General features: G+C 52.1%; 2 protein-coding genes across 42 annotated transcripts in view; both read right to left on the bottom strand.

Annotated features, from left to right (window-relative positions):
• Positions 1–19,881, bottom strand: part of RPL26L1 (ribosomal protein L26 like 1) — a 493,737-nt gene that overhangs the window by 109,457 nt on the left and 364,399 nt on the right. Inside the window, exon 1 of one of the 40 annotated variants that reach the window (XM_078003966.1) lies at positions 11,934–11,937. The exons of 36 other annotated variants lie outside the window; for them this stretch is intronic. The gene's annotated coding sequence lies outside the window, so the exon portion shown is untranslated. Of the gene's footprint in view, positions 1–1,384; positions 1,389–11,772; positions 11,778–11,933; positions 11,938–19,881 lie in introns of those variants that run through there. 3 more of the 40 variants (XM_078003955.1, XM_078004001.1, XM_078003970.1) reach the window with 3 other exon arrangements.
• Positions 1–19,881, bottom strand: part of ERGIC1 (endoplasmic reticulum-golgi intermediate compartment 1) — a 120,585-nt gene that overhangs the window by 93,934 nt on the left and 6,770 nt on the right. The window lies entirely within an intron of this gene.

Here is a 19,881-nt window from a genome sequence, read left to right as displayed (position 1 = left end):
TCCAGGCTGGAATATGGCCTTTTCCGTCAGTTGGGAAGGGCGATAAGGAGGTGGCCATGGGAGTTGGGGGTGGGTGGGACAGGCCCCATTCACATGGAGCTCAAAGGTTCTGGCCCTGGTGGAATGCGGCTGGGTGTGGGGCTGGGCCTAGGAGCAAAGTTCCTGAACGACCGGCTGGCCGGGCTGGGGCCTCGTCCCCTCTTGGGAACCAGCACGGCCAAGAGCAGTGTCTCATCAAAACAGGAAAAATCATAGAGGAAAAATGTGCATGTAAGGGGACTGGCATGCACAGGGAACGGCATGACCCAAGCACCAGGAGGAGGGAAGGGGCTGGGGCAGGTGCACAGGAGCATTTAGGGGAGCAGAGCCCTCCCTGGTAAGGGCGCCGATGACCACCCAGACCTGGGAGGTCCCGGGAAGCTATGAAGGCAAGTCCGGACTAAGAAAGCCTCAAAATCACGTCCTCGGCGGGGGCGCGGCTCCCCCAGCCACAGGCCTTGTAGCTTTTGACCACACAGAGCTTTTGACCTGGCGTGACTGTCCAAAGTACTTCAGAAACAGTAATGTGCTCTCCCCTGTGTTACCCACAGGGAAGGGAAGCATGGACTTTGGCCCCAACACCTGGCTGGCAGGGGCCTCGGGATCTTGGGCAGGGCCCTCACAAGCTCCCAGCCCTGTTTTCTTTCTGTGGACAACAGGGGACCCCCACCCATGCCCGTGGGGGGGCTGGTAAGGTCAGCTGAGATGAAGAACTTAGGTCTGCCAGGTGCGCAGTAGGGCCTATGCTAACAGCCTTTTCCTCGCATCCTCAGAAGCGGCCTGGATTAGAATCAATCATCAGGGCTGGATGACAGCAGAGGACTCAGTGAGGGCCCCTCTGCCCCACCCCGAGTGTCTATGACTTTCTTCTGTGTCACCACCAGGATTCAGGACTAAGTGCAAATTGTCAGTTGTTCCTCTAGCGTGTGACTGAAGAGGAAGGGCCTAGTGTGCGGATGTGCAGACCACCGCCCCCTTGCTTGGACACCGCCTGAAACTCCGAACGGCTCCACTCTTCCCTTCCCATTAAGAGTTTGTGAGGATCTGCTCACAACCATGTAAGGGCTGAAGCTTCTTAGGATAAACTCCTTACGGTGTTTTGTGCAGCTTACACGGCCCGGCCAGCTGAGTCTTCCAGCCCTGGCACTCCCCAGCTCTCTGTCCAGCAGTCACTTCGGTCAGCCAACCTGTGACCGCCCACCTCAGGGCCTTTGCCCATGCTCTCCCTCCACCTGGGCCTCCCTGTCTCTCGGTGGCCCAGTGAACCCTAAGCACCTGTCAGACAGCCGTCAAATACCACTGCAGTCAGGTTCCCCAGATCCCCTAGAAGACGCAGGCCTCACAGCCCCCTGCTTTTTTCCTTTATAGTCTCATGTTAACTGAGAATTATACATTTAATTGGATGTTTAATTGCTGAAGCCCAAGACTCCATGAGGGCAGGGGCCATATCCCTGCCATTCACCAGCGGGTCTGGCAGTGCCTAGCACAGTGACCAGTATAAATATTTGTAAATGGCCGGGCGCGGTGGCTCACGCCTGTAATCTCAGCACTTTGGGAGGCCGAGGTGGGCGGAGCACAAGGTCAGGAGATCGAGACCACGATGAAACCCCGTCTCTACTAAAAATACAAAAAATTAGCCGGGTGTGGTGGCGGGCGCCTGTAGTCCCAGCTACTCAGGCGGCTGAGGCAGGAGAATGGCGTGAACCCGGGAGGCGGAGCTTGCAGTGAGCCGAGACCGTGCCACTGCACTCCAGCCTGGGCAACAGAGCAAGACTCCGCCTCAAAAAAAAAAAACAAACAAAAAAAACCAAATAAATATTTGTAAATGTGTCAGTGAGTGAATGTATGAATGAATGAGCAATGAACAGCCTGGGGAGATGAAAAGTGAAAAGGAAGGCAAAGCAGAGAGCAGATGGGGAGACCAATTTTACTCCTCTCACTCCAGGAACCGTAACATAAACTGTAAGACAAGAACCCGGGGAGGAAGCCGAGTTGCGTGTTAGAGGGGTGCCTGGGGTCCTGGGGCTACGTGGGACCCCAGGAGGAGGGGGTCCATGACCACGTGGCTATGGTTGAGCCCTTATTGGCAATTCATGTATACTATTTTCATTTTGGCCTCACACAATGCTTGAGGGTGGGTGGGGGGCACCATTATTAGCCCATTGTTACAGATGAGGAAACTGAGTCCCAGGGTGATGAAGGACCTGCCCAAGGTCCCAAAGCCAGCAAAGGGTGGGGCCAGAGCTGTGACCTTCATTGCTGCACACAAGGCAGTGAGTCCCAGACTCAAGAGAAGTCTCCTAGCCCAGGCATGTCTGCAAGGAGGGAACGCATATTTATAAGCATCTCCTTGAAACTACTGGAGCAGAAACGCGTACTCCTCTAGTGAGGAAGGATGGTGCACGGCAACGAATCGAACCATCCCAGGGACATCACCTGAGACCCTACCCCAGCCACATCCAATGCCAAGCGTCTCAGCCCCATTCATTTCATCCTCACAATAGCCCTGTGAAGCAGTCACTAGCCCCATTTTACAAATGAAGAAACTGAAGCTTAAAGAACTTCCCCTTATTCCTAATTTAAGATACATAAAAGATGGTAGCTAATCTCTTTACTGTGTTATTTTAATGAACTTCAGCATACATCATGTTCCTAAGGTCTACTGGTGGCCTTGGGGCCTCAACACTGTTTTTTTCAAAAAGCTCTTAAATTCCCCAACTGTGAATTTCTTGTGGTGGGATTTTCAGGGACCCCAACCCTTGGCTACCCCAATGCTGTCCACACACCCGCAACATGCTTCAGGCATTTTGTACGCATGGCTTAATTATGTTTCGCACAACCCTGAGGCAGATTACTGTTTCTCCACCTCATAAATGGGGGTACTGAGGTGCAAGGGTAGGAGCGCAAGGCTAGAGTTCAGTCTCAGGTTGGCCTCCACATCTGTCGTTCATCTCCATGAAGGTCTGAATAAGGCGTAGTCATCTCAGCAGGGAGAACCCTCCCCTCACAGCCTTTGGGAACCGTTCTAACCCAAACCAAAAGACTTTCAGTTCTCCTTCCTGCAAGCTGTAGGGAGCTTTTACATTCACTTGATCTTATTTTTCTTCCTGAGCAACACGCATGCTCAAGAACCTGCTAGGGGCCGGGCGCGGTGGCTCAAGCCTGTAATCCCAGAACTTTGGGAGGCCGAGATGGGTGGATCATGAGGTCAGGAGATTGAGACCATCCTGGCTAACAGACGGTGAAACCCCGTCTCTACTAAAAAATACAAAAAACTAGCTGGGCGAGGTGGCGGGCGCCTGTAGTCCCAGCTACTCGGGAGGCTGAGGCAGGAGAATGGCGTGAACCCGGGAGGCGGAGCTTGCAGTGAGCTGAGATCCGGCCACTGCACTCCAGCCTGGGCGACAGAGCGAGACTCTGTCTCAAAAAAAAAAAAAAAGAACCTGCTAGGGCTCCCCAGTGCCTGAGGCAGCACATGCAGCCCCATCCCACCTGCCCATTGGATCTCCCGCTCTTTCCCACCTCCCAGCCTCTCTTCGGGCTGCAGAGTCGTTGGCTAGAATCCCTTCACCTCTACTGACTTCACTCCAACTCATCTCTCAAGTGTCCCTACTCCAGCAAGCCCCCTCATTCACTCCCTGCCTGTATACATTCCACATTTGCTTCTTTTCCAGTCAAGCACTATTGCATACGTGGCCTTGACTCCTCTCTGGCCTGACAGACCAAACCCCACCTTTCCAACAGGGCTCTTGTGAGTAAGTTTCAAGTCCACCTGCCTGGGCCTGGTATTCCAGTCCTGTCACAGCTTCTCCAGCCTGGCTGCCAACCCAGTCTCTCCCTCCAGTCCAGCCTCTCACAGGAATGACAAGCTGCCCACCCCGAGGGATGCAGGGATCACTGACAAGGCACGTGACTTCCTCCGGCCTCCAGTGCTTCAGGGTCTTTCCTGCCAAGAGACCAAGCATTGAGTCACCAGTCCATTGTCTTTTTTTAATTGAATGGGATGTGACTTACGATTTAATAAGTGACATTTGATGAACTAAAGGTCAACATTTTCAAAACATCAAGTCGATGTGGAAAATGTGAATTAAAGAGGCCTCTTGGCAAGAAGACTGGACGCCACAGGAGCTGGCAGCCGCTGGCCCGGCCCCCACCGGGCTGCACCCAGGCCAGCCTCCGAAGCACAGGCTGAGTGGGCTGCTCACAGCCCACACGGAATCCGGCTCCCCCACGCAAGGCCTGGCCTCTGTGTGCTGAGGACAGGGCATACTCCTCGCCACGCCCGAAGGCTCTGCCTGCCTGGTGCATTCCCTCATTGGTGCACCCCGTGCTGGATGGGCCTGGCTCCCTGCCCCAGCACCAAACCAGCTCTGCTCCTCACTAAGGCCTGGAATTGAGCATCCTGGGGAGGATCTCCTCGCACCCCGCGCAAGTCTGGATCAGGACATCCCCAGAGTTCCCTGGATATTCTTGCTGGGAAAACTCTCGATCCTCCAACTGTCCATCTTCCTGTTTAAGTGTAAGTCCCATGTCAGTGGGTACCATGTCTGTGGGGTCAGCCGGATACCCCAGCCTCAGCGCAGGGTGCAGCACATAGTAAACATGCAACAGACACCTCTTACACGACTGAGTGAGCAAATGCGCCAGCAAGGTCCTGGTTAGGCCTGAGATCGTCTCAGCAGAAGGGCTGTGGGTAGAGCCCCTAGCAGAGAGGTATGGGGCGTGGAGCACCTCAGGACCATGTTCTCTGGGTCCAGATCAGGTATGGGAGACAGGTAAGCATGCTTCCTCTCCCACCCCCACTGCTCTCCTGGAAACCAGCGTCATCGTTCCCACCTGGCAGTGTGTCCTGGTGTTCTGGGAAATGCCACTCCGGGGAGGTGGGGGGTGGTGCAGTGACCTGTGACATCCGAACCCACACCTACCCCTGTCCGTTGGGGGAACACAGCCCAGGCAGCTCTCTGAAGGGGTCCATTTCAGGAGCCCCAGAGCCCTGGTAGCTAAACACCCATGTGAATCCCAAGTGGCCCCTCAGTACAGCAAGGCCTCACTTAAGGTTGTCGGTAGGTTCTTGGAAACCATGACTTTGAGGGAAACAGCGTAAGATGAAAAACAATTTCCCTACAGGCTAATGGATATAATCAAGAGTTAAGTTCCTAAGGCGTATGTCTGGTCACAAAAACAACACCAAACTTCCAAATAAAGATCAAAACACTTCTACTATTAGACATCAAAATACATGTGAGCTGTACATACACTTAAGAAAGATTTGTCAAAACAAGTAAGATCACTGTTTACTCACTTATTCCAGTTCCAAGTCACGGGTGGCCAGAGCCCATCCCAGCTGCTCGGGAACAAGGCGGGCACCAGCCCTGGCCAGGACACCCTCCCATCACAGGGCACACATGCCCACACGCCCACACGCCCACACACCCCCTCCCATCACAGGGCACACACGCCCACACGCCCACACACCCCCTCCCATCACAGGGCACACATGCCCACATGCCCACACACCCCCTCCCATCACAGGGCACACATGCCCACACACCCACACACCCCCTCCCATCACAGGGCACACATGCCCACATGCCCACACACCCACACACCCCCTCCCATCACAGGGCACACATGCCCACACGCCCACACACCCCCTCCCATCACAGGGCACACATGCCCACACACCCCCCCTCCCATCACAGGGCACACATGCCCACATGCCCATACACCCACACACCCCCTCCCATCACAGGGCACACACGCCCACACACCCCCTCCCATCACAGGGCACACATGCCCACACACCCACACACCCCCTCCCATCACAGGGCACACATGCCCACATGCCCACACACCCACACACCCCCTCCCATCACAGGGCACACATGCCCACACACCCACACACCCCCTCCCATCACAGGGCACACATGCCCACACGCCCACACACCCCCTCCCATCACAGGGCACACATGCCCACACGCCCACATACCCACACGCCCATACACCCACACACCCACACACCCACACACTCACACATCCACACACTCACACATCCACACCGGGACCATGCGGACGTGCTGATGAACCTGACAGGCACAGGTTTGGGATGTGGGAGGAAACCGGGGGTAGGTGGGTAGGGGTGCCTGCAGAAGACCCACGCAGACGTGGGTAGAACGTGCAAACCCCACACAGACAGTGGCCCCAGCCAGGAAATAATTTTTTTCTCATCAATGTTTTATAACAAAACATTATTTGAGGGCCTGCTGTAGTTTCTTTTTTTTTTGTTTTTTGAGACAGTCTCACTCTGTTGTCCAGGCTGAAGTGGAAGTAGCACAATCACAGCTCACTGCAGCCTCAACCTCCCAGGCTCAAGCGATCCTCCCGCCTCAGCCTCCTGAGTAGCTGAGACCACAAGTGCAGGCCACCATGCCCAGCTAATTATTTTTTTTGTAGAGATGGAGTCTCACTATGTTGCCCAGGCTGGTCTCGAACTCCTGGGCTCAGGTGATCCTCCTGTCTTAGTCTCCCAAAGTGCTGGGATTACAGGTGTGAGCCACTGTGCCCTGCCTGCTGTAGTTTTATCTCTAAAACGGGGGCAGAGCAACCCTGATTCACCATCCTGTGAAACTCCCACTTTGAAGGAGATGAGCAGATACACTACTGTCAATTATGCACATGGATATCTTTTTGGTTGTTTCTGAAATTGCTTTTGTAGTAAATCCCATGTGGAATAACAGCAACAAATCACTTTACTGAACTCTCCAGGCATTCCACTATCCCAAGTGAGATAAACGAACTGATCATGGAATTTTCACCAGGACCTTCGGAGGTGGGCCCTACTCTCTCCAGCTCACAGCTGAGGAGGCTGAAGGAAGCCCAGGCAGCTGACTCCATTACCCCAACTGAGCAAACAGCAGGGCCAGAGCACATTCCCCTAACTGTAAGGCCCAAAGCTCCTGCTTCTGTTTCCCACTCTCCTGACATCGCAGCTCCTTGGAGAGGCTGCTTAGAACACCAAGGCCTGGGCCCTGCTTCCCACATCCCATCCTCCAGGGTTGGGGAGTGAGGGGGGAGACAGGAATCTGCATTTTAACCAGCACATTGCCCCCAGCCGCAGTTGTGCAGACTGACTGTGAGCCTCGAGTTTCTCATCTGTGAAATGGGCCACTCCTTCCCTACAGGGCTGCTGTGGGAATGGAGGCAGGGAAATGCGAAGTAGTCATTTGGAAAACAGCTGAGAGGTACCTGGCAGAAGGCTCCACTGAGGAGGATGCCTCTGGGTGGCCTGACCAGCTCCTCCACCTCCATCCCCACCACAGGAGCCCTTGCGGGTATGCAGGGATTTCCAAAAGCCAGCACCCAGCACAACGGGGACTGTGGCCGGGACTCCTGGGGCTGCTTCTACTGGAGGCAGGAGCGGACCCAGGAGCCGCTCACCAGTCACTGGGGCTGCTGGGGCCAGGGACATCATACCACATGGTATCCTGCGCAATACCTTTCCAGGCAACAACAGCATGTGGCAAACCACCTTGTGAGTCCACAGCAAAGGCAAGAACACGCAGTTTCACACATCTGCACACTCACACCTACAGTACACACCGGCGCTTCGTGGACAAACAGGTGACTTTCCCCAGAGATTCTCTCCCTTGGCCAAATCCACATGCCCTCTCTCCTCTGGGCTATTACTGCCAGCGAGCTTAGGTGAGGTGAAGATTCCAAAAGGACAGCTGTAACACCGTCACCCATGGGGCCAGAGTCCTGTGTGGGACCTGTGTCAAGGTCCACACATAGAAATACCTGTGCAAACCAAACAGTCAACACAGCCACATGTGCTGAGCATGTCCCATGGCTGAGTGCCATGCTGAGTGACGTACATGTTATCTCACTGACACTCTACTGTCCCCCGGGAGGAAGGTACCATTACCATCCCCGTCGATGACACAGTAAGTTGTTGGCAAGTCAAGACAGGCTTCAAGTAGGAGAGCTGAGGTTCAGACACAAGAGGAAGACCCTGCTCATTTACTATTCAACACTTTTTTTAAAAAAGGACTCTCAGTGTCCTTGGCCCTAGGGACCTGGCAGTGAACAAGGCTGAGCTGGTCTCTGTTCTCATGTCACTGACGGCCTAATGAGGGGCTCTGGAGATCAAGCTCTTAATCACTGGTCTCTACTATTTCCCAAAGGCCAGTGGCTCCTTTCAAAAGGGACACTTCCCTGCCTGGGTCCCTGGCATCCACTGTCAGCATGAAGCCCACTAAGAAGACCGTATGAGGAAGCGTCTGAGTGAGAGCCAGGAGACCTCTCTGACTTCACATCAGCCAGCAGAAACCAGCTCCTGCAGGCTAACGAGCCGACCAAGGGCACCTGGGCAGACCCTGCCCGGGTTTTGGAAAACGAAAAGCTGCCTCTGGGACTCACTCTTTTCAGCTCTATCCATTCCCAAGGCCATCAGGGGGTGGCCTTGATGGTGTCTTTAAGCACGGGGCTCAAAGTGGGGGCACAAAAAATGCAACACTGCCACTCCCTCCCAACCAAATGATGGCAATGCACCTGGCAATGCACCCGATGCTTTGGCGGTCTCGTGCCGGCTGGCTCACCTACTGGCAGGCGGAGGCCTGATCACAGTCAGAGCCTGGGATTTCCAGACACAGGCCTCTCTCTCCAGGAACCTTTAGAAAGACATCTCTTAAAGAAGATCTCGGGCAAATCTCCTACTTGGGATGGACTCATATGAGCTGCTGACATGAGTGGGGTGCTGACCATGTGTCGGGGCGCTCACACTAACAGCCCGTTACTCTTGTTTTGCAAATGAGAAAGCGGCACAGACAAGTCAGTGACTGGCCCAAGGAGCCAGTAAGCGCAGTCCTTTTACCCAGGGAGCCTGTCTTGGGCACGCAGACTCTAACTGCCACCTCCTCACTAGGTGGAATTAAGTCAGTCACACTGGAAGACCGTCCTCATGTCTGAGAGGGGTCCCCGGGCACCTGAAGCCCCTGAGGTGACCACACCCCCACTCCCTGGCTAGGCCCTGCAACCTGATCCTGGCTCTCACATCTTGTGCTTTAAGGTCCAAGAGGTCTGCCCAGCAACAGCCCTGGGCTGCCATGTGGCCACTGAGGTCCATTTTTCCAGATGCATTGGAAATCCAATTTTTTTTATATTTTATTTTTTATTGAAACAGTCTTGGTCTGTCACCCAGGCTGGAGTGCAGCGGCACAATCTCGGCTCACCACAACCTCCACCTCCAGGGTTCGAGTGGTTCTCCGGTCTCAGCCTCCTGAGTAGCTGGGACTACTGGTGCACGCCACTACACCGACTAATTTTTGTATTTTTAGCAGAGACAGGTCTCACCATATTGCTCAGGCTGGTCTTGAACTCCTGACCTCAGGTGATCCACCTGCCTCGGCCTCCCAAAGTGCTGGGATTACAGATGTGAGCCACTGCACCTGGATTTTTAATTTATTTTTAGAGATGGAGTCTCGCTCTGTTGCCCAGTTTGGAGTACAGTAGCGCAATCTCGGCTCACTGCAACTTCCGTCTCCTGGGTTCAAGTGATTTTTGTGCCTTAGCCTCCTGAGTAGCTGGGATTACACGCACATGCCATCACGCCCGGCTAATTTTTGTATTTTTAGTAGAGATGGAGTTTCATCGTGTTGGCCAGGCTGGTCTCGAGCGCCTGGCCTCAAGTGATCTGCCCGCCTCAGCCTCCTAAAGTGCTGGGATTATAAGTGTGAGCCACTGTGCCCAGCTGGAAATCCAAATTTTTATGTGAAATATTTTCATTCAAAAATGCTGGCATAAAATTCAAATTTTTTAAATTAAAAGGGCCAAATAATCACATTTGTGGGCAAAACTCAACCTCTGATGCCACCAGTTTGCACCCTCTGCTTTAGAAGACCAAATGTGTCAGGAAGTTTCATAAATGCAGGAAGAAAAGAGGGGCCCCACCCTGAAATAAGACCTAGGGCTATAGGGGCTCTTGTTAACTCCACACAGCAACCGCTTGCGGTCAGGGTTATATCCCCATTTGTAGATCAGAAAACAGACTCAGAGAGGTGAAGTGAGCTGCCCGAGGACACACAGCGAGTGGGTGGGAGCACCAGGACCAGCACCCAGGTCCACCAGACTCCAAAGCCCTAGGTCTCTCCGCACTACACTGTGTCCACCTCCCTCTACTCCCCTGAGCCCTCAGCCCAGCTGTCCCAGGTCTGCCTGGCAGCATGGAACAGTGCCTCTAGAACAGCCAAATCCCGGGTGGCTGACTCGTCATGCTCCGGTGAGTGTGGGGCAGGCGGAGGCCCAAGCAGGGTGACGTGCCTGTGTGGCTCCACTGTGAGGGGCCTGGCCCAGGGTGGGGTGGGGCGCGGCAGGGAGGAGGCGGGTAGGCGAACCTTCTCATGCTCTCCTTTGACTCAGGGTTAACTCAGCTCTGACCAATCACCTGGCTTCGAGTGTGACCCAGTTTTGCAGCTTGGCCAACGGAAGCCAAACTGGGGAAAGTCAGGCAGGCCCGAAAGGTGGAACCAGCTCCTGCCACCTGGCTTGCTGGGTACATCAGGGTGACAGTGAACCCATCCTGGGACCCCTCTAGCTTCTGTATTTACTAATTCTAATCAGCCCAGGGCTTTGACACACACCCAGCACTAGATCAGATCACTCCACCTCGGTTCTCTCACCTGTAAAATGAGACAAATAAAAGCCCCAACTTCATGGGTAAGAACTGAAGAAGATGATATTTATAGTCTGTAGCACTGCTCCTGATACCCCAGAGATGCTCAGGGAATGTTTTCACTTCTACTATCACCACCTACTCACCCCTGTTCCCTGCAAATGTCTAGCACTGGCAGCTTCCTTCCTCCCTGCCTTCCAGAAACAAGTTGAGTGCAGACAGCGTGGGTGAGGTCTTGTGCTATGCACCAGGACAGACAGGAGATCCACAGCTGCTGTCACTGAGGGTATGTGAGGACCTGACATTCACCAAGATACATATGACTCCTGCCATCAGCTGGAAAAGGTACGGGATTCCAATTCAGAAAAGCTGTGTTCCCACAGGTGTGACCCCTAACTCTCAACCCCCCGAAGCCTCAGCTCCTCATCTGCAGAGAAAACAATGATCCCTAATGCACACGCATCTTCAAAGGTTTCCTGAAGTCTTAGTCCTGTCACTCGCTTTTGTGATGGTCATTACTAGGTTAACAAAAATTTGTGGTACCCAGTTCCAGAGTCACACTGGGAACATAATGGGGGAACCCTTATTCAGGGTCTCCCCAGCTTGCCTGGCCCTAAGAATCACTGAGGACACTGGTGAAAATGCAGATTCCCAGGCCACCTGAATCCGACTCACTTGGATCCACACAGGGCCCCAGGTGATAAGGCAAACCGGCCAGTTTGCTAGAAAGAGCACAGTTGCTCAACTCAAAAACAGGCAACTAAGATTTCCAGGGTTAGGTGCACTAACTGAAAGCATCACTTTCTGGGGGTCAGAAAGTAGAGCTAGGGCTTCGGTCTGTTACTTTGCCAGAGGTATGACCCTGAGCCAGATCTGCAACTTCTCTGGGTCTCCATTTCCTCAAAATGGGAATAATTACAATGACGCCCAGGCAGGAGTGAAGGTGGAATGTCAGGTGTCTTCTCCCTCCCGACTGCCTGACTCCTGTTCTGGGGACTAACACGGCTTCAAGCAAGGGGAGGTGGCATGTGGTGGCCTCCCATCAGGACAGGTAGTGGGCCACCCCCCCCCCTCCTTCAGGCAGGGCCTCAGTAATGTCTGACTTCCCAATTCCTCGGGACTCAGTCAAAATAAATTCTTTCAGATGCGCTTAGGAGAAAACTAGAAACATTTTCCAAACACAAAGGGATATGGCAATGAAGTCCTCCATCCTTGTGGAGGTGAACCCCGGTGCCACATTGCAGGAGGGTCTCAGCTGGACCCTTCCTCCCTGTCTCTCTACTTCATTCAATCAATATTTACTGACTACCGACAGTGTGCAGACCCTGGCTCAGCACCAGGATCCAGTGATGAACAAATAGATATGGCCCCTGCCCTCGAGAGCTTAGACTCCATCAAGGAAGACAGACATAAGATGACAAACTGCATAAACAACTGCAACCGTGCTAATTGTGCCAAGTGATCTGAAGGACCTGTCTAGGCGTCATAGAAAGGTGCGGCCAGAAAAGGGGTGGCAAGTGACCCAGCTTAGGGTGAAGAGGCGGTCTGGGAAGATCTTCTTTTGAGGAAGAGTACTAGTTAGCCAAGCTAATCCAGTTAGCTCCTTCTCTGTAAACTCTCCATCACTGCATCTACTTTTCCTTCCTCCTCAGCACTCATCACAACGGAAAATAAGCACCTGGGCAATGATTTGTTCCCTGCTGTTCTGCCCATCTTCCCCAACAGCCTGGAATCATCAGGAAGGTGGAAACAGTGTCTGTCTTGTTTTCCCCAGAATCCCTCCAATGAATTTTTGATGGAGGGAAAAAAGGAATGAACCCCAATTCCCTGGTGGTTAAATGACATCAGATCTCACCGTGAAAAAAGTTATTCCCTGTTCAGCTCTCTTTTGAGCATGCTCAGAATATCAACGAGAAAGTCTCAGGGTAGTACTACTATGTCTTCAACACCTCCTTTCTCTAGCACTTGCTAATATCTCCTTTTTTTTTGTTTGAGGCGGAGTCTCGCTCTGTCACCCAGGCTGGAGTGCAGTGGCGCGATCTCGGCTCACTGCAAGCTCCGCCTCCCGGGTTCACACCATTCTCCTGCCTCAGCCTCCCAAGTAGCTGGGACTACAGGCGACCGCCACCATGCCTGGCTAATTTGTTTTGTATTTTTAGTAGAGACGGGGTTTCACCATGTAGGCCAGGATGGTCTCGATCTCCTGACTTCGTGATCCGCCCCCCTCGGCCTCCCAAAGTGCTGGGATTACAGGCGTGAGCCACCGGTGCCCGGCCCGCTAATATCTCCTTTTTAACAGACCCAGCAACTTCACCAGGCACCAGAAGCTAGTGAGAACAAAACACATTGCAATTATGTGTATCAATTTATAGCAGGTGATGTTGCTTTTCCATTTTCAAAGATGTTATAAGGTCACCTTTCAGCAATAAAAGTGTTAGGTTCAAAAACTGATTACTTCAAAGAAAAATTATTAAGTAAATAACACATGTGGCCGGGTGCAGTGGCGCATGCCTGTAATCCCAGCACTTCGGGAGGCTGAGGCGGGCGGATCACGAGGTCAAGAGATCGAGACAATCCTGGCCAACATGGCAAAACCCTGTCTCTACTAAAAATACAAAAATTAGCTGGGTGTGGTGGTGTGCACCTGTAGTCCCAGCTACGCGGGAGGCTGAGGCAGAAGAATCACTTGAACCTGGGAGGCAGAGGTTGCAGTGAGCCAAGATCACGCCACTGCACTCCAGCCTGGCAACAGAGCAAGACTCTCTCTCAAAACAACAACAACAACAAATATATGTGTGTGTGTGTGTGTGTGTGTGTGTGTGTGTGTGTGTGTGTGTATATGCTGTTTAGGAATCTGCCAAAAATCATGATGATATTAGCAGAATAGTGGAAGGGTGAAAACCACTGACTTCAGTTACCATGGTAGAGACATGTTTATTAAGGTGCTCATGAAAGCCCCTTCTTTCCTGGTCCCCTGGGCTCGCTGCTAGACTGTATTTGCTGACCTCTCCTGCAGTTAGGTGTGACCAGGTCTCTGAGGTCTGGACAAAGGAGTGTGAGCAGAAGTAATGGCCCCACATCTTGACCTGCCACCCAGTTGTCCCCATCCTCCTTTCTCTCCCCACCACTGCCAGGCCAAGGAGAGGATCTAGCATACCCCAGAGGAGGACAGAGCCAGAAGACGGAAGGAGTCAAGGCCTCTGAGTACCCAGGGGGAGCGGAGCACCCCATCTTCTGCTGGGACTTCACGAGCAGTCATCAAGTCCCAGTATAAGTTACACTGAGCAAAAAAATAAATGCATGTTGCATGACAACACTGAGATTTGCAGGTTGTTTACAGGAATTAGCTGACTTAGGCTAACACAAAGGAGGCATCTCTAGTCCAATTTCCTACCCATCCATAAATCTTCTCTGACAGCCTGGAAAATCCTGGTGTTTTTTTCTGTAACGAACAGATACCAAGCACCTAACAGATGCCAGGCACAGTTCTAACGGCTTTTCAGAGGCAAACTTACGTAGTCCTTAAACGGCAGTCAAGAGTCACCTCCGGAATCCACAGCAATGAGCTCCAGACAGGCCCACCACACGTAAAGGGCCTAAAAGACTCTGGGTCAAGTCTCACGCTCACCTCTTAAAACACTTCCCTGTGCCAGGAGAAACCTTCCTAGTCCTTTGAAGGTTACTCTTATGACATGGTTCCTATAGCTCTTCTTATTGGCTCTTCTTACAAAGGGCACAGGGCATAACCCAAAGACTGTGGAGTGGGGGCCCAGATCAGCTGCAACCCTAGCTCTGCCCTCTCCCGACTCAGAGCCAAGACAGTTCCTCCCACCCTGCAGGTGTGTAATGACGGTGAAATGAGGTCAGAACTGTGAACGGCCTGACCTCAGCCTGGCACAAGGGGCAGGCCGGGCAGGACAATGGGTTCTTACAAGCTCCTGCTCCTGCCCCATCTTACGCTGCTGGGCTCAGAAGTGAGTCAAAGTACCCAGTGCTGGGCGTCCTGCACAGACAGTGCAGAAAGAGGCACTGTTAAGTCACGTAGCATCACACAAGGGATTTTAGATGCTGGGAGTCAGTCCACTTCCCTCCAGGAGGGTCAGTTTACAGGAAAGGCGGGTGCGGGGGGTTGCGGGAGGGGGAGAAAGACCACCAACCCAAATGAGGGCTTAACCAGGTACTGAAGGCCCACATCACCAGAGAGGTCAAGTGCATGCCATGGACCCCCATGGGATGTGCTGAGAAGGGGACTTTACCTCTGGAGATGCTTCCCCAAAACCATAACCCTGTCCAATCAGGAAGAAACATCAGACAAACCCAGGCTGGGGACATTCTACAGGATGCCTGGACTGTCTTCCTCAAGGCTGCCGAGGTCATAGAAAACAGGGACCGACTGAGAAACTACCCCCACCCAGAGGAGCCTGGGGACACACGGGCTCTGAATGCAAATGTGGGACCTTGGATGGGCTCCTGGGGTGCCACGAGGACATCAGTGGAATATGGGCAAAATCCAAATAAAGCACAGAGTTTAGAGAATATTCATGAGCAAAGGTCAGCTTCTTAGTGGTGAGAATGTGGTAATGGAAGGTGGGGACCCTCGCGGAATGGATGTAGGGTGTCTGTACCAGCTTTGCAGCTTTTCTGTAAATCTCAACTATTCCAAAATAAAAAGTGTATTTAGTTAAAAGAGAGAAGCAAAATACCAGAATTAAAGCATGAATTTTAAATCATGAGTTGAAGAGCTGGGGTTGTCTGTTTGGCTCAGCACTACGTCCCCAGTTGCTAGAATGGTACCTGGCACACAGGCCTTCAATCCATGTGTTCAACCAACAGATGACTCTATGGCCCAGCCTGCTCCTGGTCTGTGGACAGGGGACCTGGGGACTGGTCAGAGCGTCCTCCAGCAAGATGACCAGCCCTGCCCGCTGCCCACAGGCAGTGCTGCATTTCCTCCTGACTCCCCCGGCAGGGGCTCAGCATCATCTCTTGCCCACAGATGCACAGGGTGGTAGGAAACGGTCACCAGGCCCGGCCTCCTCTCCAGCAACCAGGGCCCCCAAGGCTTCGACTTCTACAGTGCGTTGCTCCCAAGGCAACAGACTGTAAACACAACTGAGTAGATGGGGGGTATCCATGGAGGGGTTGCAAGAAAATCAAGGCAACAACCCTCCCCTCCTGGGGCATGAAACCGGCTAAGCCAGCTTCGGCCTGGAGACAGGCACTTGGGTCTTAGCTGCGTCACCCGCTGTTTGTGATACCTCGGCCAAGTCCTGTCCCCGCTCTATACCTCTGCGTCCTCCTCAGGAAATGGGAATGGGAAACAGCTCCTACCAGACTTGAGGATGGACTGAGGGAATCCAAGAAAAGCCTTTAGTCTAGCACTCGATAAGTAGGGACTATTGTGGGCCCTACTGCTGTCACAGCATAGCCCTGGGAAGTCACCTGACAGACACCCCAGGGGCTGAAGATATTGAAGGATCTGGAGAAAGGGTGTGTCATTCTAAAGGGACCTGGGCCAGCCCTCGGACCAGCAAAGAGGCCAGCAGGTCCAGTGGCAGGGGCCGGTGGTGCCATTCCTGCACAATCAGAGGAGGGGAGCCCCAGCTGACACCTGAAGGAATCAAGGTCCTAGGGTCAGGCCAGGTCCAGGGTGGGACGGGGCTTAGTGTGGGATGGGCCCCCGAGACTGCCTGTGCCCAAAGCAATTGACTTGTGAGTCCCTCCCTCCTCTGCCTCCAGCCTCAAGTCCACGCCCACCCACCAGGCCACCTCCCAGGAACCCAAGGTCCTGCCCACCCCGGGTTTGTCCTGGTCACACTGCCATGTGCGACACAGAGGCAGCACCTTGCCTGTCACAGGCCATCGTTAGCCCTCAGAAGGATCTGTTTGGTGTTTAACAGAAATAAAATTGGGATCAGTGGCCAACCATTTTCACACAATTTATCAGATTTTCACTGTCTCTTGAAAAATCAGGGCATCTGTAGGCAGTAAGCAACAGAGCTGCAGGACAGCTGTCCCTTCCCTACAGGGCCTTGCGCTCCAGGTGGCCACGGACCACATCTTGCCCAATCACCTACTGAGGTACCTGCTGATACATGGGGGCGCCTGAGTGTGTGACCCTCTGGCCACTTTTTCCCTTACCACAGATTGGTGTTTGACGTCTATGGCCGTGTGGGTACCACAAAGGGAGAGGGGTCTAACTCTGGGTCTGGCCATCCCAGGTGTCCCCATGTGATCGCATCTGTGCCCTGCAAACCCCGGAGGCCCTGGTTTTACCACGTCCACCAGAAGACCCACCACTGACATCTGTCACGGCTCAGCGAGGTGCACAGGACTGTGCCGCCAGGAAAGGCAGAGGAGGGAAATGTCCTCCCGCCTCCAAGTACACTTGTCTTACATTCCACATGAGCTCATCTCACCCTCACAAAATCCCTGCAAAGAAAGTATGAACACCCTACTTTGCAGATGAGGAAAACTGAGGCTTGCAGAGGCAAAGTGTCTTGTCCTGGGTCCAAAGCTGGTAAACACTGAGGAAGGGATTTCAATCCAGAGAGCTCTGCCGAATGAGTGCAACGTGAGGGTCAGTTCCAAAGGCACTTGATATCGTTCCCCAGGGGACCTGTGGTCAGTCCCCAGAGGGGTGTGCAAGGTAGAAGGCCATTTGGAAAGGGTGGCCAGGGTTGGACCGCTACATACGACTTTCCCCTGAAGACTTGGAGATACTTTCTGCACACCATGAACATACTCTTGGACCCCGCAAGACATCAACACAGCCAAATATCACCAGGGTTTCCCAAAGTTCTCAAAGGATACTCTATGTAAATTCTATATGTCGGTAACTCCTGGTGTGAAAGTTGGAGGGGAGAGAAGATCTAGTGAAGAATAATAAAAATCAACAGGAAGAAAAATCAGCAAGGCAGGATAGCACCGTGTGAGGTGCCAGGCTCTGGGATCCCAGCCCCGCACCTCAGCAGCTGTGTCCCGGGCCATTCCCATTCCAGCTCTGTGCCTTGGCTTCCCATTTAAGAATTGAATTAATAAAGAAAACATCTGCAAACCACATACCTGATAAGGGGCTAATATCCAGAATATATAAGCACCTCCTTAAACTCAGTGGCAAAAATAAACCCCTATTTTATTTTATTTTTGAGACGGAGTTTCACTCTGTCACCCAGGCTGAAGTGCAGTCGCACAATCTCGGCTCACTGCAACCTTCGCCTCCCAGAGGTTCAAGCTGTTCTCCTGCCTCAGTCTCCCAAGTAGCTGGGACTACAGGCGCATGCCACCACGCCCAGCTAATTTTTGTATTTTTAGTAGAGATGTGGTTTCTCCATGTTGGCCAGGTTGGTCTCAAACTCCTGACCTCAGGTGATCCACCCACCTTGGCCTCCCAAAGTGCTGGGATTACAGGCATAAGTCCCCATGCCCGGGCAAAAAAAACCCCCAATTTTAAAAAGCACAAAAATATGTGAATGGGTAGTTCTCAAAACAAGACATATAAATGGCCAAGATCTTGAAAAGATGCTCAAAATCCCATTCATCAGGGAAATGCAAATAAAAATCACAATGAAATAGCACCTCCATACCTGTTAGGATGACTATTACCAGAAAAACAAAAGACGTGTTGGCAAGATGTGGGGAGAAGGAACCCTTGTACACCATTGGTGGGAAGGTAAGATAGTGCAGCCACTATGGAAAACAGGAGGAAGATTTCTCAACAAATTAAAAATAGAGCTACCATAGGATCCAGCAGTCCCACTTTTGGGTATTTATCCAGAAGAACTGAAATCAGGACCTCAAAGACATCTGCACGCCCATGCTCACTGCAGCATTATTCATAACTGCCAAGATGTGGAAACAACCGAAATGTCTATTAATGGACAAATTAACAAAGAAAATATGGTATATATACACCCTGAAATATTACTCAGCCTTAAAAAAGGAAATTCTGTCATTTGTGACACCACTGATGAACCTGGTGGACATTATGTCATGTGAAATAAGGCAGACACAGAATGACAAATACTGCTTGATTCCACTTACATGAAGTATCTAAAACAGGCAAATACGGCGAAACCCCATCTCCACTAAAAATACAAAATTAGCTGGGCATGATGGTACATGCCTATAATCCCAGCTAGTTGGGAGTCTGAGGCAGGAGAATTGCTTGAACCCGGGAGGTGGAGGTTGCAGTGAGCCGAGATTGCACCATTGCACTCCAGCCTGAGCAACAAGAACGAATTTCTGTCTCAAAAAAGAGGGTGCTCTGATGTTAGGTATTCTTACCACACAAAAAATAACCACATTAATGGTGTGACCACAGCATGACAGCATGAGATGTGAGGGGTGATGGAGATGGAGCTGTCCTGTATCTGGATGGTGGTGGTGGTTACATGGTAAATCTTAAATTTCATAGAACAGTGCACAAACACACATTAATTTTATCATATGCTAACTTTAAAAATAAAACAAAGAAAATAAATCACGAATCATTGTGTCTGTCTGTAAGGCCAGTGTGATTTTATAAGTCCAATGACATGCCTAGCCCAGTGCTCAAGACATTACAAGCTGAAGGGCCGTAAGGCATTGCTAATAAGATAAGCATTACTTCTCCTCCAAAGATATTCAAGACCCAGACCAGAATCTGGGAAAGGAAAGCTAATGTATGGAGGGGCTATCACAACGCCAGTCCTTAGTACATCAGGGACATCCGGGTCCTCTGACTATACTAACTGTAATTACAGCCAGGCCTCTCATCTCGAATAGGGTTCCCACCTTTTGGAGAAACAGAATGGTTTATCCATTTCAAGCGGATCTTCCTTCCTGTGTAGCTGTGCTGCCTGGCAGGTGCCAGGAGGAAGGCTAATTGTCCAGGGCATGAGGATTACACTGTCAGATGCACCAGCTGTGACCCAGTATTTCTGAGGGTCAGTTTCCCTGGACATAAAACAGGAAGGATCATGCCCACTCAGAGGGAGAGGAGGTATCTGTAAAGGGCCCCGTATGTCCCCTGGCTCTTGGCTGTAACAGGGAACCCTGAGTTCACCCTGCCTCTCCCGTGGGTCAAGATTTTTTTTTAAACAAATACAGCCAAACGTTGGAGGTTTTTTTCCTGTCCTGTAATTTTGCCACATACACAATCAATGTAATTAAGTTAATAGACCTAAAAGTTA

This window comes from Macaca mulatta, chromosome 6 (genome assembly GCF_049350105.2).
Source record: "Macaca mulatta isolate MMU2019108-1 chromosome 6, T2T-MMU8v2.0, whole genome shotgun sequence".
NCBI classification, from domain to species: Eukaryota; Metazoa; Chordata; class Mammalia; order Primates; family Cercopithecidae; genus Macaca; species Macaca mulatta.
Note: the sequence above shows the minus strand (reverse complement) of the source record. Positions and strands in the feature narration are given on the sequence as shown.